Source organism: Camelus ferus, chromosome 1 (assembly GCF_009834535.1).
Source record: "Camelus ferus isolate YT-003-E chromosome 1, BCGSAC_Cfer_1.0, whole genome shotgun sequence".
NCBI lineage: Eukaryota > Metazoa > Chordata > Mammalia > Artiodactyla > Camelidae > Camelus > Camelus ferus.
This window is the reverse complement of record NC_045696.1, coordinates 75,608,466-75,630,763: the sequence shown is the minus strand read 5'-3', so window position 1 is coordinate 75,630,763 and position 22,298 is coordinate 75,608,466. Positions and strand designations below refer to the sequence as shown.

The 22,298-nt window shown below is 37.6% G+C and overlaps 1 long non-coding RNA gene across 1 annotated transcript; it reads right to left on the bottom strand.

Moving 5' to 3' along the window:
• Positions 1 to 213: 213 nt before the first annotated feature.
• Positions 214 to 21,838, bottom strand: LOC116664970. The gene is made up of 3 exons (XR_004321541.1): positions 21,656 to 21,838; positions 9,198 to 9,206; positions 214 to 224 (listed from the first exon to the last, which is right to left on the bottom strand). It is a non-coding gene; the product is annotated as an uncharacterized LOC116664970 (long non-coding RNA).
• Positions 21,839 to 22,298: the final 460 nt, after the last annotated feature.

Sequence of the window (22,298 nt, the reverse complement as noted above, 5' to 3'; positions counted from 1 at the left end):
AGAGCAGAGTAAGCCCTGGAGTGGAAAGACCTCCATCAAGTCAGGCTGCGTCAGGCTGAGAGATAAACCAGAGCATCTCACCTCTAGGCGGGCCCGTCTTACAGACCAGGTGGTGGCAAGTTTTTTCTGTGAAGGGCTAAATGGTAACTAGTTTAGGCTTTATAGGCGACACACAGCCTCTGTCCCATATTTATTCTCTCTCTCTCTCCAACCCACGACCCTCTCTGTGTATGTGTGTATGCTTTACAACCTTTTTAAAATACAAGAACCATTTTTAGGCAAAAGTCCTATAGAAACAGGTCATGAAAATTAACTCTCTATGTAAATCCACTATAATACCAACAAGGACAAATCAGCATTCTACCCAACAGCCAAATGGAAGAACAAGTAGAAACATCTTCTGTGCTTTTTTAATGACATTGGATGAGCCCAACACATACCATATAATAAATACAGTAGCTGTCTGGAAGCTACTAAATAAGCAGAAGAACAGAGCCAGGTCTAGGTCTGAAACTGTCTTTTAGAGTAGAATTTGGCCCGCTGGCCTATTCCATGGACCCCTGTGACAGACAAAGACATGTGTCCATGTTAAGGTGTGATTTGGTAACTCCCAAAGTATGCTGTACCCCTCCAACCTCCTCAAGCCTCCTCAAACTTCTGCTCACAGATTCATATAATTTAATAACTAGAGCTTCATACCTCTGGCTTCAGTTTCCCTTCCTAAAATGAAAATTATATTTCAGTAAAAAAATTTAAAACCTTCACCTTTACCTGTGATTTAAATGTATCCATTACATCTTTTTAAATTAACCCTGCCCATACCTCACTCTGCCCCCATACTGCCTCCCTAGTCAGGACATAAAAGCAGAGCAAGTCACATATAACTGCGAATATCCCAGACAATCACCCTGAGCCCTTTTCCTCTGCTCTCCACTGGAGCCTGGAGCTTGCCTCCTTTCTCAGGTCCTGCATCCTAAAACCTTTCTTCCTGTATCTGAAGCTCCTTTGATTCAGTCATCCTTTGTCTCCTATGTTTGCACTTTTGGTCCTTGACTACTGTCTTGTCTCCTTGTGGTTTATCTTGTCTTCTCTGGATTTGGCATCTCCTAAAGTCCTAAATGAGACTCAAAATAATAAAATCCACCTTACTGAATAATGTAAGAACTAAACGAGATCATCAAAGTTAGGGGCCAGCATATAGGCGCTCAAAAATCAGTATTTATCATTAGGATGAAAAGAATTTCAGGGTTCCAAATGTTGGTGAGATAGTGGTGGAGAGGTTGGAAGTTTTTTGCACTCACTCCTCCTCTGTTGGGATGCAAAAGCAGAGGAACAGTGCAAAAATTATTTCCATATTTTTCTCAGAAACATCTAAGCCTCTGGCTCTGTTATTCAAATTAATGTCAATAAACTCTGTACAAAGAATAGAAAAATCCTGCCTACTTGTCTAAGGAACATAAATACAAACATTTAAAGGACTAGGGAGCAGCAGCTACAATATACTTCTATTAAATAGGTCTTTGTTACCTCTTCCAGATCCTGATTTCAATTATTTTGGATAAATATCCAGAACTAGGATTGCTGGATTATATTACAGCTCTATTTTTATTTTTATTTTTATTTTTTTTAGAAAACACCACACTGTTCTCCATAAGTGTTGCCCCATTGTGTTTCCACTAGCAGAGTACAAGGGTTCCAGTCTCTCCATATCTGCACCAACACTTACAACCTTTTGATTGTGGGTAACATTCACAATGTTATGGCCCTCTGTACGTAGTGGAAGACTGCCCAAACAATCTCAGTGATATCCGGCCCTTGAAGACTAATGAAGCCTGGAAAGAATCACACTGTTGTGGTACTGTGATAGCCAGTGCCCTGCCCCCCCCCCCCCCAACGAGGGTTGAATGTAAGTGTTCCCAAGACCTCTGTGGCTCCCTGCAACCTACTTTAATGCCTGGGCTTTAAGCTGGGGGAGTGTGGGCTTGCTGAAGACCAGCCCCTCACCATGAGGAGGGTTTCTTATGATTCTAGTCATCACTGGGAGGCACAAGGTGGGAGGGGGAGCAATACTGGATCATTGTAAGGAGTGTGACCCTCAAGCAACTCCTGCCCCTGCCCCTCCTCCCCATATGAACTGCATGAGAAGTCAAGAAAACTGTGTGTGGCAGGCATTTGCAAAAGAGGAGCTCTTCCTTGCAAGAGATGTTAATCTGTGATCAATAAAAGTGAAAGGGCCTCTTCCCTAATATTTAAGTGGAACCTAATAGGTAAATCTATGCACCCCTTTCTCATGTCCTGCCACAAAATGGTGAACCTCAAATATTCAGTTCACTTACTACACCCTCTGCAAAAAATACTCTTCCCTTTCTTACCCCTTTTTCTTACTTAGCTGGTTAAATATTCTCCTTTTAAAGCCCCAATTTAAACATCTCCAGTATCTGACTCTCTAAGGCAACAGTTACCCTCATTTGTATTCATATACTACCCTGCTTCTATCTCACTTTGCATTTTAGTTATCACTAACTATCTATGCTTCCCCAACATTACAAAACCCTCTGTGATCAAGACAACATATGCAATAGAGAGATTTATATTTGTGTCCTAACCTAAGGCCTGACTCATTATAGAAATGCAATATATGTTTAGCAAACAAATTAAGTAATCTGTATCAAGTGTACCAAACTTGAGAAATTCCCCCAAATCTCAGAGATCCAGTCAGCATCACAGAAGTGGTAAACCTCACAGATAATTATGGTTTCCTTTCAGACGTGTGCATTGGCCAAGGATCCTCAAAGCCCAATCACCAGCTATCATCTTAAGATAAAACATAGCACATTTCATGATAAAATACTTTATTTTAGCATGTTTATTATATAATGGAATCTCTACTGATATGATGGTTTAGAACTGTGTTCTCACAAAATAAAATAGGACAAGGAATAAAGAAATGCACAGTTTTGACAATCCAAGTTAATGACCCAGATTCCTTTTATTACTAGACACACAGCACTTCATCACTCAGTAAGTGCTGTAGAAAGAGACACCTGACGAGATCTGATGTCAAAAGAGGCCAGCTGGCCAGTGTTTCAGCTTCAGCTTTTCCCAGGATCCTTAACCAGTTCAGAGAGTGTTTAATAAATAATACTAGTTATTTAGCACTTGGTGTCTCCAAAGCTCTTTAAAACACTAAATAATCAATCATGTCCCAACTCCCTGTGAGATGGGAGAGAATTATCATTCTGCCTTTACAGATGGAATATTTGAAATGTAAAATAGCATATTCAAGGCCAGACAGGAACTCAGCACCATGATTAAATAAAAACTCTGAGTTCCCAACATCCAAGCCTTGGCAAAGGAATTTGTCACATTGCCTTTTTATAGAGAAAGCATGGAAACCCAGGGGGGGATGCAGAAGATAGAACTATGAATTTTAAAGCAATACGGAAATCTATTTCATTTAGGCTGAAGTTAATATGTAATCATTGCAATTCCTCCTCCTTCTGCCCATAAGTACCTGGCTGTCAGACCAGCAATTTAGGTGACTCAAAGGACCAGCACAGGCTGAATAGTGATAGAGGAGGCGAGAGAAAATTTAAGGGTGCAGAGAGGATGAATATTCTCTCACCTGTGCCTTTGGGGAACTCAAAAAAAAAAAAAAACATTAGTGCTCGCAAGGCATTTACCTACTTTGGGTTATTCTATATACTTAGAATGGAGTTTCATGACCTATGGCAGAATTTTAGAACCGATTTAAGGAAGCTGTTCACCCAGGGAGGCCTTCTTTGCTCTGGGCTCCTGGATTCACATTCCTGGTGGTATGTGCTTTTATCACTCTGACTCTGTTTAGTAACTAGCCAATGAAAAACTAGGTGTGTCCCACAAATTAACACCAGACAAGAGTTTGCATCTTGCTTGCCTCACCGAAGTCAAAGTTCATTTTACAAATTTATCATTGAGAGATCGGAGTTCTGATAGCAAGGTCAGCCTATATCCCCAGGAAGTAATGTACCTTCTGACAGACGTGCTCTGGCTTTAATAGCTGATAACAGGGTTGTAGGATAAGGAGAGCATTGGCCATAAATGAAATGTTCTCTTCTGGTCTTCCTCATTTGGTCACTATTTGACCTTCAGTGGTTTCTAATTCTGTGAAGTCAGGTGGAGTCACTACCTGCTGAGGGGCAGAGGGAAGAGACCTGAGAGGAAGTCACAGTGGGTCTCTGTTCAGGTGATTTGCATTATCAAGAAGCCGGGAAGCTGACTCTCCCTGGATAATCCCTCTTGCCTGCTTGCCCGCTTGACACACTTTTACAGTCACTAAAGGGAGAAATGGATAAGATGGAGCTGTTGCCTCCAGATGTCCAGCGATGGGATGCTCTATGTGCTGTCTGACCCTTGCTGACAGATAAGATAAAGATGACAAATGTAAGAGTACACCTTCCATGTTTAGGCGGCATATTTTGCATAGCAATTTCAAGCAGTTTCTTGCAGGAGATCCTCCTTACAATCCTGTGAGGGGAGCAGGACATGGATTATTATCTCTGTTTGTTAGATGAAGAAACTGAGGCCCATAAGAATTTTGTGACTTTCCCAGAGTGGTGTAGGTAGTTAGTGGTTGAGCCAATAAGGAACTTCAGAACTTCCAATGCCAGCTCCATCTTGTTTCTCTGCCCAGGCATTTTTGTACAATTAGCTACTCATCCTGTTCTTGTCTCCAAATCAAAGCAACCTATGTTCAATCCAAATGAGAGAGAGAGAGAGATCTAGATGACCTCTTGGGATCCTTTCCAGTGCCAGGTATCCATCACCAAACTGGTAGCTATAGCTCGCTGAGAACCAACCCAAGAATTTAGGAAATGTATTTTCACATCTTTTCCAGACCATTTTTGAAGGAGTAATAATTGTGGCCTTTTGGTGGGGACCAAGACATCATACTCCACAAGGAATTATGAATTGTCATAACATTCAATATTTAAATATTTATTCAAGTGCTATGTGCCAGGAGTGAGGAGCTCACAGCCTAATAGAGAAGATAGGCACCAAGTGGACAAAGTGCACAATGACTTAATTACAATAATGATATTTAATAAATGACAATGCCCGGGAACTGGCTGATATGTGATGAACTTCTTATCAATAAACAAACCCCAAGTTGTAAGAGAAAATCACAGAAGAAAATAAAGTCCCTTTGGTAGACAGTGATTTTCCCTACTTGTGGAGTTTACAGAAAAATATACAGCCGTAAGCTATAGAAAAAAAAATCTGAAAAAGGACCCTGTGGCCTCCATGCCACTTGCCCCATCCTAAAGGAAGTAAGTGTTTTTCCAGACCCTGCTGTCACTCTGGGCAGGTGACTGACTTATAGCTCAGGTGTGCATTTGCCTGCTTAAATCTGCCACTGTTCCAAACAGCTTGCCATGCTCTATATATAGAGATGATTTCACCCTCTGTTGGAATGCAGCAGCTGTTCAGCAGTGCACACTGATATGCTACAAAGACTTAGGCCATATCTAATTGAGCACTTCGATATTGCAGAGATAGGCGCCTTGGAAATATTTAGATAAAATGTCTTTGGCCAGATGGCAGCCGGCCAGGACACCAGGATGAAATCTTCATCTCACAGAGCTGCCAGTACATCTTGGCAGGGGGCTCCATGGAGGGAGGTGGCATCAGCAGAGATGCTGCTCTGTCCCATCCACCCCTCCTGCTGTAAACATGACATAAAGAATAACAGGGAATAAGAGAAATTGGCATTTTGCTGCTTCCTCCTCCTCCCCATGGCAGCCCAAACAGAGCCTACCCTCTGTGAACACAATCTGAATGGTAATGGTGCCTATATGTCAGAAAGGCTCCCAGTTTTAAGATTCCCCCATGAGACTGCCCCTCCCCCTACTCCCAGACTTCCAGCCCTGGAAAATGGTTAGTGGATACAGTTAGATCAGGTCTTGCCATCCCACTGTTTCTAAATGAATTGGTTGTTCAAAATACTTTTATAAACTTATTTTTAAAGCTTAACAATACCAGGAAACATTTCAAAAAGAGATAAAGATTGCAATTAATTTTTAAAATGTGAAAGAAAACCCTTTAAAGCAGACAAAAAATTATTGACCATTTTACTACTCTAAAGCAAAAATGAAGACGTAAAGTTTCCCAGTAACATTTTTTTTCATATCCCATAAATCATTCAATAAGTGTTTTTCAAAAAAAACAGGAGAAAGCTACAGGATGAAATACATACACAGAGGTATCATCTATGTGAAAGGTAAGGGACACTCAGAAGAACAAAACCCAGTGAAGGTTAAGAAAAAATAACAGGTTAAAGTATATTAAAAAGGCCTGTTGTTACTGACACTAGAAAAAGGTGGAAATTAATTCTCTCCATCAGGAATTACCATTGAGATAAGACAAAAATAACTGAGATGTAGATTTTCAATTATTAGGAACATATTTTGTGACCACATATCCTCATGTATTACCTTTCAGTTCTCACCAAAACAATGTGATAGATATTATCAGCTCCATTTTAAAGTCAAGGAAAGAAACTCAGAGAGGTTAAATGGCTTATTCCAAGTCCTGGTGTTTGTTTCAGAGTCCAGACCACTTGATTCCAATACCCACCTGACCACTGCCTATTTTTATACAGCCTGGTAGCCTAGACTTTTTTTTTTTTTTTTTTTTTTTTTTACTTTCTTCTATAGTTGAAAAAAATCATAAGAGGGATAATATTTTATGACAAGAAAATTATATGAAATTCAGATTTTGGTATTTACAAATGAAGTTTCATTGGGACACAGCCCCTCCCATTTTTTAGTATTCTCAATGAATGCTTTTGTACAAGGGCAGAGTTGAGTAGCTGTGATAGATATGGAACAATACATGAAAGAAATACAGATAATGACCATCTTCTTGGCTCAATCAAATATAAGGTTCGCTAAATGCAACAATATTAGTTCTTTACTTTTAAAGAAGGAAGAGTAGATGAGATCTAGAATACTTAGACTATCACAATGATAATGACAAAAACTTATGTTAGTATAGGAAGTAAGTTCCTCAAAGAAGGCCTAGTGCTAAAATAAAAGATTTCCTATATTAAAGTAGAGAGATTGACACAATTCACTACAGTATACTATATCTTATTAAATTATACCACCCAAACATTCAGAGACTTTTGGTCCAGGCAAAAACTGTGATGCATGGTCCAAGTTTGAATAAGCATACAGAAACACTAAACAGATTAGTACAAACTCAAGAAATTTAAAACCTATATTCATTTTTTGTTATGTATTTTCACTTTGCAAACATTTATAATTTTATGCCCAAGGTACTGTTTAAGGTGAGGCATCAGATTATGCCATGCCAAGGGGCCTGGTTTTATCCTACAGTGATGGAGAACCATTGAAGACTTTTAAATATGAGAGTGACTTGAGGATTCTCTTAGGTAAGTGGTCAGTGGATGAAGAGCAGTCCACAAAGGCCAGAGGTGTGCAGGTAGAAGAGTTGAATAAAATGTCTCCAAAGAAAAAGGATTAGAAATGAAAAGAGGAAGAATATAATTTGTAGTGTCAAATATAGCAGGAAATTCTATATAAGGCAAGAATTGAAAAATATCCATTGGATTGGTCATTTAGGTCACTGGTGACTTAGTAAGGCCAGTTTCAGAGAAATGGTGAGGCCAGACACTAGACTGCAATGGATTAAAGGGTGAATTAGAAGAGGTAACAGATTATTTTTACCAGAGACTTAGAGGACCAGAGGGTAGAGATCCGAGACTTGCTTAATGAAGATGCAAAGACAAGGGTTTTCTTGTTTTCCTTTCTTTTCTTTTTCCTTTCTTAGGTAAGAAATGCTCAGACATGTTTACCAGCTGAGGAGAATGAGCCAGGAAAAAGAAAGAAAAATAAAAGGTTAAAAATGCAAATTGAAGAAGCTGTCTAATGGAGCAAGTCTTGGCACAAAGGGGAGAAGATGGGGCCATAAACACTGACAGAATTCAGATTTAAACAAAAAGTGGGATATCCTCTTTTCTGATGCTAAAAGAGAGGAAGTGATTCTGACGGCAGATATAAACCAGCCTGAAGGGCTTTATGTGAGAGGGACCCTGAGTCTATCATAGCTACGGCCTTGGTTCTCTAGGTGAAGGAAGCAGGTTCACTGACTGAAAATGAGACGTGGGAGTTGAATGGGGGTTTGGGAAGACCAGTGATTTTTGTCAAATGCAGGTACTCCTGCTGTAGAGGCAGGCATCTCCTTTCACTGCTCTCTCGTCACTGTCATTTAAACATCACATAAGCATCCTAGAATCTGAAAAGTGACTTTCTCAAAGTGACCTTAAATATCTGTTCCTACTCTATCTGATGCTTCTTCATGACTTTCTTTCGTTTTGTCTTTTCTTATATTATTTTCCACCTTCTGCTTATATTTTATTGTTCCCAAGATTATATCACTTTAGGGAAGTATTTTGTGCATGTAATTCAGTCCTCAACCTCAATCATTGTTTAATTCCCCCTGGACATTCTGTTTCAGATTATCGTCATTTTATAAGAGCCTTTTTGTGGTTAGAGAGCTCTTTTTTTCAGTTTTATGTGAGATTCGAATTTAAAGGCCTTGTTTTTAAGATCTTATCATGAAACAAAAGCCTTCCATTTGTAACATTATACTGACCTCTAGAGTACAAAAGCTTGAATATCATTAACAAAAGAAAATAGCAAGGTAACTGGCAGGGAAAGCCTTGTTTTTAAAACTCTTGTAATCTTTATTAGGGGAGTACACATTTAGGAGCACACTTCTTTTACTTAAATACATAACTGAAATAAAAAATTGATTTTTTTACATGATAATATAGGAAACATACCAAGAGAATCTCTACACAGTCTTAGCCACAATGTAAAATTTTTAGAGCAAGACTGGCATAGAAATAAATAGCCATAGCATTCTATTTCACATTTACACAGTGTGTCTTTTCTCTAAAGGGAGTTAAGCTCTTAAATAACAAGACAAGAAAGGAAGAAAAATAGTCCAATTTTTTTAGAGATATGAAGAATGGTAGAAAAAAGAGGAGTTAGGAGAGTCATGTAGAATCTAGATTAAATAAAAGAGAAAGCCAGAGAGCTATAAAGTAGATTAAAGAACATTATCTGTCTATCCCTTATTTTGTAAGTAAGAAATCAGAGTCCTTAAGAAGCTCTTTATGATTTGCAAACTCAGATCTCCTGGCTCCTAATTCACTGTTTTCATTGCATAATGCAGTCTCTCCTATTAGAAAGAGAACTGGGAGGAGAACCACTGAGCTTCCTGTTGACAAGAGGTAGTTCCAATGCCAATGAGAAAGTTTACCAACGTCCAACTTAAGCTTCATGGCACTCTGTGAAAACATAACTTAAAGAGAGAACTAGGGCTAACCATATGCTTTCTGAACTCATTTGCCTCGTAAAGCCCTTTTCCCAAGGCTATGTAGAGATCATGGAAACAGCTTATATACTTCTATACCAGATGCCTCTGGGACAGACCAGGAAATTTCAAGTGCCATTAAGCTAAAAGGGCTAAAACATACCATCTTACTGTACCAAGCATATTTACACACCCATTTAATTTAGTCTTCTCAACAGTCATAAAGCTAAGTATTAATATTCCTGTTTTACAAATGAAGTTTTAAAGGAGTTAAATAAAATAGGCTTCACATTTATTTGAAATGGTAACACTGGCATTTGAACCCATGGCATCTCATTTTAAGTCTCATCTACCCACCTTTCCTTTAGCAGTGAATATCTCTCATTCAGATTATTTCAACAATCAGGCAAGATTTATGAGTAATGATGATTTGTTTAGTGGTTGAGTTTTGTTTCTTTTCTGAATAATGTTTCATATTTACTAGGCTTGAAATCAGCCACTAGAAGAACTCCTAAACCACTGGGTCATTTATTGGTCTTGATGGGATACAGGGATGACTATCAACATGAAGTAATTTCCCATGCGTATACCCCAAGGCTGTTCCGGAAGCTTCGCAGTAGGAACCCGTCTTTTAAAGTGATGTCAGTCTCAAAGTGAGACATAATTTAAAAGCATATTTGATTTAAGTAAAACCACGGACTGATCTTCCTCATTCTTTCTCTTCAAACATCAGATACCACACAGGTCATATCTGTGCACCCATACAGTTACTTCTCCTCACCCGCCAACCCCCAGCATACACATAAACCTTGAAACCATTCATTGCATCCTCTGACTGGACAACTATGGATGCAGTGTCAACCCTAGGCATGGCCCATCTCATAAAACAATGAATTCTGGTCCTGATCCCTATAAAACCATCTTGCCAAAGTTCCAGTTTATACTAAAATGTAAGTGACAGACAACAGCATCAATTACTACTTAACACAGAACAATCTATATTTTACAGGTATCAATTAATTTTTAGGCAAAAGGAAAAAAAATCTACCATGGTGATGGTAGCTCTTCTATGGAGATGACAAACCTTACTGTCATCTTCCACAGGTCAGGCTCTCTCCCATCATCCCAGTGATCCCAATGAGGTAGAAGAGCTCTATCCCCAAAATGCCCAAAAGAAAAAAAGATCTTATTTTCCAGGCTGAGAGTTAGAAGACAAAGGAAAGACAAGAATCCCTCACTCTTCCCCTATACACTTCAGGAAAGAAAGAGAACTACCCAGTTTTGTTGGGTGCCCATTATAGGTCATTCACGGTAACAACTCTCCCACGTGTGCTGATTTCCCTCATTTTACTCTTCCCTCAAATCCCGTGATAGAGGTAACTTATACCATTGTAATTTTTCAGAACCACGAAGGGTTTTCAATGTCAGAGTTGGAAATGGAACTTAAAATGATTGTCACTATTTTCACTGTTGCCACCACCTATATGTGAACTAGTGGGTTCCTCTGCTGATACCTTTGCATCTGAAAAATCTCAGCACTATTCTCCAGAGTATTGGTTCTAGACTCAAGCTGCTTGGGTTCAACCCTAGCTAAACTGGCATGACTCTGGGCAAGGTACTTAACCTCTCTGAGCCTCAGATTCCTTTTTTGTAAGAAAGGAATGACAACTGTACCTGCCTTCTGGGGTTGTTGTGAGGATTAATTGAGATAAACCATATGACATTCTTAGCAAAAAGGCTCAATAATTTAGATATTATGACCATTACTCCCTAGGTCAAAGGTATCTATAGAGTTTTTTTTCACATACCAAGTCTGAGCGGAGTGGCTTCAGGAACATTGTGCTAAGAATTCACAGGAGGCCTCTGGAGAAAAAGTGCACTGCCTGATGCTGCCCTTGGAGCAGGAATGGATCTGAAGACACCAAGAGTGCAGTAAATAAGCTGTTCTGGACCTAGATGATGACTAAATCCCCTAGCATTTTGCACAAATGGTGCTTAAAAAATAAATAAATGATTGAATGAAGTAAATAGATAACTGAATTAGGGAATCAATATGAGACCTGCCTAGTATGGATCCTATATTAGCTGAACTCAGTCTCAAATTTCCTGACTCCTCTTTCTAAGGTTCTTAATCACAACTCACAACTTTCTCTAAAACTTCAGTAAACCTCAGAGGAAAGACATTTTAAAAATGCATTATCTTTCTTAGTATACAGGGTAATAGGACAAGTGGACTTGAAGCTCTAAAATCCATGACTCTAAGATTGGAACATGCTTTACATCAATCAGTCACTCCAAATGAAACCTATTTATGGGATGTGAGACGTGGCATTGTGCGTAGAAGCAGAGCCATGTAGTGCACCCTTAGAACATCAAATATGTGGCTTGTCCACAGTAAGTTCAAGCCAGAGTATTGAGTTTTCAGTACAAAAATAAAGAACATCTTTTCTAGCCTTCAAGCTTTGTCCTTCCCGTTCTGAAAGGTTGCCCAGTTAGTTTCAGAAGCAGGCATATATTTTTCAGAAGAGAAAAAAGACCTTTACCCAGAAGATATACAAGTTTCAAACTCGATGTAAATGAAGATTTTAGATGGAAAGGACTTGGGAAAATAAGAGAAGTTAGAAAAGTCTCTTATGAGTAACTTTAAATAAAATTATTGAAAATGCTATAAAAAAATCCAGCAATAAACTGAGCTTTTTGGATAAAAAACAAATCAATAGACTATAGCTGTAGCTGCGCTTTTTACTTCTTTTTCTAAGACTGAGGAAAAAAACAAATTGTTTCATCTCCATTATTATTTCCTCTACTGTGTGTGCACACCTAGAGGAGAAAGGTGTTATGGTGTAGGCTGAGGTTCACGAGAGAAGAATGAAAATAATACACTGGGTGGAAATTTATCCAGGAAACATCCAGGAAAGGCAACACACATACTTTTGCAATTGGGGTTGAGTACAAAGAGATATAATAAGGCATGTTGTAGGACTGCAAGCCTCACAAAACAGAAAATTATGAGCCATATTTCATTATTGACCAAGAAGAGCATCTAGCAAGACTCAGTGACTATTTTGGAATGAGTAAAAGTACCAAAAACACCTAAATCCCACTTTTCAGGGAATATCTGTGGCATTAGGTTTCCGTGGAGCACACTTTGGGAAGCTATGGTATATTGCTATTATTGCTATACGAATATGATATTAAATTTCTAGTGATAGGTGAATATAAAATAACTACTATTTATATACCTTTTAGGGCTTACCATTCATTTTCATGTGCTTTGGCTCATTCAATTCTCAAAATTACCGTACTAGGTCAATATTAAAATATTAATTTCAAAAATATAGACACAAAAGCTGAGAAAAGTTAAATAATTTGCCCAAAGTCTCACAAGTAATTATAGGCCAAGTCAGGACTCAGGCTAGACCTTTATGCTTAAATCCTGTGCTATTTCCAGCAGTGACAGCAGTGACTAAGCAGCAAATATATATATATATTTGGGAATATATAGCAGCTTTCTTTTAAGGAGTATAACTATGTTATGGGTGTGGTCTCTTTACTGTCTCAACATTTCTGAAGGGGGACAAGTTACTGCATTTCTATTTTGCAGTGGTCTTTCCTTGGTTGCCCTGTACATTAGACTCCAAACAATATTTGCTGTTCCTTAAAGAATGCACAGTCTACAGATCCAGTTAAACTGAATGATCCTTTTGTCCGCTGCCTATGGGTTAAACTGAACACCCTTGAATGGCTGAAATAACAGTGGACAAATTCGTCCCCTACACTGATGTTATTGACAACATTATTCACCTGCTGAAGGGATGTAGCTCTGATCCACTTTAATTACTTGGTGTCAGATCCTACCTCTGGTTGTCAGAGCTCTCCAGGAGGAGAAAGAGATCACCTGGCCACATTTCGAATGATTTTAGTAAGAACAACACCTGTAATCTTTTAAAAATTAGTAACAAAGTGAAGATTCTTAAGAAAATAAAACTCAAACAGAATTGGCCCAGAAACATTTGAGGATTCTGCAACTATTCACCAGATGTGTAACAAAAGCCAGTCAGACTGATCTTTCTGTGTATTTAGGCAAACTGCTCCTCATCTCTGGACCCATTTCCCTCTCCTTAAAACAAGGGTTCTGATGCCTATTTACCTTGTGGAGTTGTGAAGATTAAGTGAAAGTTGTGGTACTCAGTAAATGTCCAGGACCCTCTTTGCTTTGTTTCTCGATACTCGGGCTCAGCATTTGAGGATACTGTCACTGCATTTCAGCCAAACACCTTCATGTGATGATGAGTTTTGCCTCCAACAGAAATTAAATGCTCTAAAATACTACACACTTGGGAAGTGGAGGAGAGGGGACGGAGCGGGAATTTATGTTAGTGGTGATGATATTTTTCATTCTGATATTTAGAGTAGAGACTGGCATCCAAAAAGATTTTATAATCTGTCAGTGCTTTGTGTCTAAGATTCTTTGGGTCTCTGAAAGCCATGAGTGTTTAATCTAAATAAGAATCTGAAGCTAGCCTAGGGAGTCTGAAGCTGAAGGAATCGGTTTTCTTCTCTTTAGGCTCCAGTGGGAACAGGGGAGCCCAACAAACCTTTGCAGAATATTCCCTTTCTCTGATAGTGCAAAAAAGGCAGAAAAATCAGCAACATGATCTTGAAACCTGAACAGTGACCTTCAGGAAATGTCAAAGTGAGAGTGGCATAGTGACTGTGGAAAGAGGAGTGTACTCTTATGAATAGGGTTATTTTTCCCCCAAAGCATACTTTGAAACATGAGGTTTAAACAATGAGTTTTGTGATCACAAAACAAAAATCTGATGCCAAGAGCATAGCATTAAAGGCAAGATGTGCTGAGAATGAGAGAAAATTTAAAATAGACTTATGTGTTTCTTAGGTGTCAATATACATAAGCTTTCCTCTGATTACAAAGATGATACAATTGCAAAATGCCTATAAAATGGATTCTATACCATTTATTTCTGAACCTCAGAATTTTATATTTTTGTTAATTGAACAATGAGGAGGTACGTGAAAAGAAATAACAGGTATCATTGTGGGGCTTGCTGTGACATGTTATGCATATTTAACTCACTTTTCTAAGTGGCAAATTCCTTAGTTCAAGGTAATTAGGATCCTACACAGAACTCATAGTAGAGCATCTTCTATTTCTTTGGGAATACTAGGGGTCAACTCATAGCTAGAATTCATACATGAAAGTTTCTTTTACTTTTTATTTATATATTATTCAGTTCTCAAGTACAGAGAAAACATTGCCTACCTTAACCCCTAGAAATGAAACTCAAAATGTAAGAAAAAATTTCAAAATATAAATATAGGTTTTGTCAATTTGCAAAGTGATTGCTTTGGTGGTAATAGATTCTCATTAAACTTCAAGCCAAGCCATCTTCTCCTGACTGAAGTCCCTGAATTAGAGAGTATGAATTTCTGAAGGGGAAGAGAAAATACAGAGAAAGAGCTTCAAACCCAGTAGAGAAGGAAGGAGAGTGTAATGCCATTATATCCTTTTTTTTTCATGTTTAACTCTGGTCCTCTTTGGTCAAGGGTTAAAGGCACTTTCTGTAAGTGTTTAGTGTTTCTAAAAGTAAAAGGGATGACATAAATTCTCCTCTTTTTAATTATTACAGTGTGAAAGTGCACATTCACAGTGATTTTTACATGGTCAAAAGCCAGAGAAAGACTTTTGCTTTTAGAAGTATTTACTCTAAGCAAATTCAAAAAGTCTTATTTCTGTGGGCACTGGATATTACATTTGAGTTAAAAGAATTTCAAGTCAATAATACATACACCCCTAATTAAAAGTTCACATTAATCAGAGAATAAGATCTGCTCCACTTCCCTCAGAACCCAGGACGAAGATCTCCGACTGTGGATGCAGGCTGAGTCTGAGTCTCAAGACCATCACTGAACTGCAAAGGTCAAGAAGACAGAGCTTAGCTCCCCCCAAGTACATATAAAAAACACATCTACATGTGAGCAATTCTTGAAGAAAACAAACTGAAAACTGGCAGAAAGGCTCTTCTACAACAAAGGCTATAAACAAAAATCCACACAGAATCCAGTAGGAAGGGAGGAATAGTGATCAGTTCAGGACCTGAACCCCTAGTGGGGGTCACACAAGAGGAGAGGGGCTACATGGGCCCCGAGATCCTCCCTGGGAAGTGAAGGGCTTGAGCCACATGTTGGGCACCCCAGCCCTGGGATCCAACTCCAGGAAGATGAGTCCTTTCAGTTTGTTTGAAAACCAGTGGGACTTATCAGAGGGCTATAAGGAATCCAGACACTTCTTGTGAAAAGCACGCGTGCACACACACACACACACACACACTTGCTTACTCCCAGGAACAAAGCAGAAGAAACAGATTGGAAAAGGTCTGGGGCTCTGGTCGACTTTCTGTAACCATCCCAGTGTCCCCCTCAACCCCCAGTGGGAGCCTGCTCCAGCCCCTCTTGCTCAAGCTCTGTTCTCCATTAGGGCAAAGGCTGCCATTGATGAGGAAAGTGCACACTTGGGGAGAGAGAGAGCTGGCTCAGACCCAGCCCTGCACCTGAACAGGGCCAGGGCAGCCACTGCCAGTGTGTGTGGAGATGGTGGTTGGGGAATGGCCTGGGGCTCTGACTGGTGTGCCAAGATTGTCCCAGTGCCCAAACCAGCCCACACTGGGTGCCTACTCTGGCCCCTCTTGCTCTGGTGCTGTTCCCCACTGGGGCAAATGTGCCATAGCTAGGGGAGGTACATGCATGTGGAGGAAGCAGAGACAGCTCAGACACAGCTTTGCCTCCAAATGGTGTGCAGGGCAGCAGATCTGAAACAGCCCGGGGCTCTGACTGCAGGATCATCCCTGCAGGCACCCCAGCCATCAATTGCTGCCTGCTCTAGTCCATCTTGCCTTGGTGCTGCTCCCTACTACTATGGAGGTGCCATTAGGGGGCAGGAAGTCTGAAAACTTAGAGGGAATGGAACCAGCTTGGACCAGATCCTCAGGGCTTCTACTTCAACACCTTGGGTCTGGGTCCTCACCCTGCCCTCAGTAGGGCAGTAATGGCCATTGAGCATAGGAGGTGTACTGACTCAACACTTGGCTCTAGTTCTAGCCCCCTCATCTCCAGCCCCACCCTCCGTCAAGGCAGTGGCTGCCAGCACACCTTGGGGGAAGATGCTACCCATGCTCACTTCAGATCCAGTCTCCTACCAAAGCCATTGGTCACATGAAGACTGTACATGGACGCTTCCACACAAGGACAACCCATTCAAGATCAGGATAGGTGAATGATTCACCAAATTTCATAGAGACAGAGTAAGCTTAACAAAATGGGAAGACAGAAGAATTTGTTTCAAATGAAAGAACAAGAGAAAAAAAAATCCTGAAAAACTCTAATGAAACAGACATAATTTACCAGGAAAAGAGTTCAAAGCATTAGCAATAAGAATGCTAACTGAATTGGGGAAAGGAATAGATGAACAGTGAAAGTTTTAACAAGGAACTAGGCAATATGAAAAAGAACCTGTCAGACCTACAATAACTGAAATTAAAAACACACTAGAAGGAATTAGCAGCAGACCAGGTGATACAGAAGAATGCATAAGTGACTTGGAAGATAGAATAATGGAAATCAACCAATCAGAACAGTAAAAAGAAAAAAGTTCTTAAATAAGGATAATTTAAGGGACCTCTAGGATAACATCAAGCATACTAATATTCACATTACAGGGGTCCCAGAAGGAGAAGTGAGAAAGAAAGGGGTAGAAAATGTATTTGATAAAATTATGGCTGAAAACTTTAGGAAGCTAAAGAAAGAATCAGATTTCTAGGTACAGGAAGTAAAGAGAGTAAGATACTAACTACTATATATAAATTAGATGAACAACATATTTGTACTGTATAACACAGGGAACTAATTCAGTATCTTATAATGAAAATGAATATGAGAATGAATATATGTATGTACACATATGACTGAAACATTATGCTGTACCTCAGAAATTGACACAACATTGTAAACTAACTATACTTCACTTAAAAAAAAATGAGCCCAAAGAGACCCACACCAAGACATAATTAAAATTATGAAAGTTAAAGAAAGAATTTTAAAGACAGCAAGAGAAAAACAGAGTCACATACAAAAGAACCCCTATGAGGTCATCAACTGACTCCATAGGTCAGAAGGTAGTGGCATGATGTATTTAAGGTGCTGGAAGGGAAAAACATGCCACCTGGGATACTCTGCCCAGCAAGGTTATCATTCAGAAATGAAGGCGAAATAGAGAACTTCTCAGACAGCAAAAGACTAAAAGACCTAAATTAAACCTACAAGAAATGTTAAAGGGTCTTCTCTAAGTGGTAAAGAAAAGGCTACAGCAAGAAGTAAGAATTTATAAGAATTTATTTATAACCTAGTAAAGGTTAATATATGGTAAAGGTTGTGGATCAACCACTTAAATATTCTAATAAAGGTTTTCTTTAACAGATTTACAACTATTCTGGTTACTTATTTCTTCCTGAGTGAGCTTAGGTAGTTTGTATTTCTCAATGAATTTGTCCCATTTCATCTAAGTTCTCAAGTTTGATAGCACAAAGCTGCTCAAAATATTTACACATTATCCTTGTAATAGCTGTAACATCTGTCATTATTATTTCAATTTGAAATATCTTCTATATTCCTTTGTGATTCCTTCCTTAACCCACAGATTAGTATATTGTTTTAGTCCCAAATATTTGAAGTTTCCTAAATGTGCTGTTATTAATTTCTAATTTAAGTCCATTGTAGTTAGAGAAGATATGCCATATGATTTCAACTCATTTCTATCTATTGAGGCATATTTTATGGCTCAGTGTATCATCTATTCTGGTGATTGTACTATATGTACTTGAAAAAATAGTGTATTCTATAGTTGTTGGGTGCTGTGTTATACAAATATCAATTATGTCAAGATGTTTCATAGTGTTGTTCAAATCATCTAAGGTTTTAATGATTTTTTTGTCTAGCTTTTGCACTAGTTTCTGGGAGAGAACTGTTAAAATGTTTGTCAAATTGTCTATTTCTTCCTTTAATTCTGCTAATTTTTGCTTTAAAGGTTTTAAGGCTCTGTTATTAGATTTACAAACATTCATGATTTTTGTGGATTCCTAATCAATTGGCCCATTCTCATTATGAAATAATATTCTTTATGTTAGAAATACTTCTGTGTTTAGTAATACCCTGTATTTAAATCTATTTTATTGGATATTAATATAGCTACACCAGCTTCTATGCTGAGGTTTTCTTTTTGCATGGTGTATCTTTTTCTATTTACTTTTGACCTGTTTCTTAATATTACTGTTTCTCTTATAGATAGAGTTGGATCTTGCCCTTTTTATTCTTTCCTAGTAACCTCCGTCCTTTAATTAGAATGCATGTTCTATCAATACTTATCAGATTTATTGGTTATGTTGAATGGTTAGGTTTACAATTTTATTATTTTTTTGCTGTCTGTATCCTTTATTCCTCTGTTTCATTATTCTTGCCTTCTTTTTGGTTTATTTGAATGTGTTTTAAAATTCAGCTTTTTAGCTATTCCTCTTCACAATTTTTTTAGTGATTGCTCTAGGGATTATAATGTGCACTTAATTTTTCTCAGTTTATTTAGATTTAATATTGCAGAAATCTTGCAAAAATATAGGCCATTTATCCACTCACCCTCCACCATCCTTTATGTAAATTCAATATTTGGGTCATCTATAATTTGTTATCTTTTTTTGTCCTCTTTTTGTGTGTGTGAGAGAGACTTGATCACATTTTCCTCTGTGTGTGTGTGTGTGTGTGTGTGGTGTGTCTGTGTGTATGACTCAAATATTTTTAGATTGTATCCTAAAAATTATTAATGTTATGTTGTACACTCTGGATTCTATTTTGGCACTTAATCATGCATTTAAATCATCTATATAGTTTAAATTCCACAATGCCTTGTTCATATTGTTTTCTACATTTAATGTTAATTTACATTTACCTTTTTATTTATTCTTCTTGATGCATCACACTTCTTCCTACATTTCTTAACTTCTATCTGGGATAATTTTCCTTTTTAGTATTTTCTTCAGTGTTAGTATAATAACAAATTTTCTGATATTGTTTGTCAGAAAGTGTCTTTATTTGACTCTCACTCTTGAAAAACATTTTCAATAAATTATAATTCTAAGTTAGCAATTATTTCCTTTCAGCATTCTGACAATACTGTTCCCTTGCCTCCCTGTCTTCATCATTATTTTTGAAAATTCAGGTATTATTCCAATTGTTGATCTCTGAAAATAATATGTATTTGTTCTTCTGACATCATATTAAAATTTCCCTTTGAATTTGATTTTCAAAACTGCTGTTATGAGCTTACATATATGGCTTTCTTTTAAATTTAGCTAGTTGAGATGTGTAAGATTTCTAGAATCTATGGCTTGAATCTTTATTCAATTTTAGAAAATTCTCAATCATTATTATCCTCTCAAATACTGTTTCTGCTTCATCTTCTCTCTCATTTTATTCTGGGACTAAAGTACCCATAAATAGACTTATGTCCTAACTCTTCCTCTTCTCTTTTATGTATTTCCTATCCCTTTAATTTTATTTCATTATGAGAAATGTATTCCTGTTTGTAATCCAGTTCCCCAACTCTCTTTTGAGTTAGTCTGTTATTAATTCCATCTATTAGTATAATTTTAGTATATATGTTTTACAGTCATAGAATTTCTGTGTGGTTCTTCCCCAATATCAAGTTCAATTTTTAATTTTTATTTTTACCTCCTTGGACATAAGAAGTATACTTACTTTAAAGACTGCATTTGATACTTTCACTATGTGGCCCTTAGTAGATTCATATCTGTTATCATCATTATTATTGATACAAGTTGTCATTCATATTATTTTTACTACTTGTATGACTAGTATTTTGATTTTGTTTTGGATATTGTATTTTCAAAACTGTAGCAATAGTTTGGGTACTGGAATTATTTTATTTTTTCTCAAAATATTCCTTTTTTTGTTTTCAAGGTGACTGAGATCATCCTAGCAATCCAGGATTACTCAAAGCTAAGACGTACAGGCAGCTGAACCTCAGTCCCTGGAAGAAATCGCCTTCTTCTGACTCACTCTTACTTTGCGATGCACCCCTTCTAGGTTCCAGCTCAATGTTAGGGAACTCCAGCCCTATGAGGCTGTCAAATGGGCCATGCATCCTCTCTTCCTTTTGGCTGCCCCTACAGATTTTGCACCTGCTCCCAGGTGAAATATAATTCAAATGTCAATCATTTCCCAAGCCTCAGTCTTCCAATGTATCCTAGCTTGATAATTTTTCATTATCATGCTATTTCTCCATTGTTTTCAAATAAGTATTTATATTTTGCTTAGCTTTTTGTTTGACCTCAAAAAGTAGTTTGGAAAGATTTACCTAGTGTGTCATACTGAAAGAAGTCTAAAGTTATATAATTTTTTTAAACTTATAGGAAGACAACTTGATATTTAACTATAGTATTATCATTCAATGGTTAATTCCAGCAAGTTAGAGAAATAATCAAATATTACCTATTCTAATTAAATTAATCATATCATGCACTTCAGCACAATTTTTATAAATATGACATATACTATTTATTATTCTCAAGAGAAAGGATATCTTCCAAAGCATTATTTCTAAATATTAGAGAGTTTTTTTGATGTAGATGTATCATGACTTACCCTCTGTATCCCACTTTTACAATAAATATCCTCATACATTAATCATTATTAGATTTGCTAATAGATTTTTTTCTTCCTTGTAGAATAAGAGCTCTTGTAATTACTTAACAAGGTCAGCAAATTTCCATTGCTCTGTCCTTATGTGTTAATTTATACTTTTATCAGTATTATTATCATCCTTTTGTTTTTCCATAAGTTTTACTAGTTACTTTTTCTAACTTTGTATCTTAACTGCTTGATTCACATATGTTTACTTTTTTATTTTATAAAAAAGTTTCAAGGTCACAAATTTGTCATGGTCGCTTCATGTTTATATTGTTAATTCCTAATATAATTCATCATGTTATATGTTATATCTTATGTTTTATATGTTTATTCTTAAATAGTCTATGACTATAATTGTGTTTGGTTTTCTCTTTGCCCTGGGGTTAGGTTAAATTTAGAGTAGATATTTATTTTCTTATTTTTTAGGCTCAACTAAAACATACAAGTCAGTTGTAATTTTTGATGAGCTATTAAAAAGACACTCCTGACCTATGACTACACACAATAGGGATGAGATTTTGGATTATTTTCTAGAAGTAAATGCATCATTTTGTTTAAAGGGTAAAATGTTTAGTTCAATCTTTCTCCCTCAAGGGCAATTTTTACTTTGTCCTTTTATATTGCTTGCTCTTGGGGAAGCCAATTGCCATGTCATGAGTGAGCTTAGAAGTGGACCTGAGACCTGCCTATAGCCACCAAAGTGAGCTTGGAAGTGGATCCTCCTGCATTTGAGCCGTGAGATGACTGCAGACCTGGTCGACACCTTGATTACAACCTTGTCCGAGATCCTGAACTGAAACCATCCAGATAAGCCACTCAGGATTACTGAGCCACACAATCTGTGAGATAGTAAATGTTTGTCGCTTCAAGCCACTTCAATTTCAGAGTAATCTGTTACACAAAACTAGATAACTAGTACACGTCTCATTTTTGTTAAACCAATATCAAATAATAAAATAAAATCCCAAATGATAAGGCAATGTATGGAAAAAAGGGAATATGACTAAACCGAGGTGGTAACTTACAGACTGCTGATTGACTGCTCTGCAATCAAGATTCAGGTTCACAGCAATGCTCTGTATTCTAACTTGTTTTGTCCTTTCATGTATTTAGCATAAGGAATTATGGTTTCAGTTGGATTC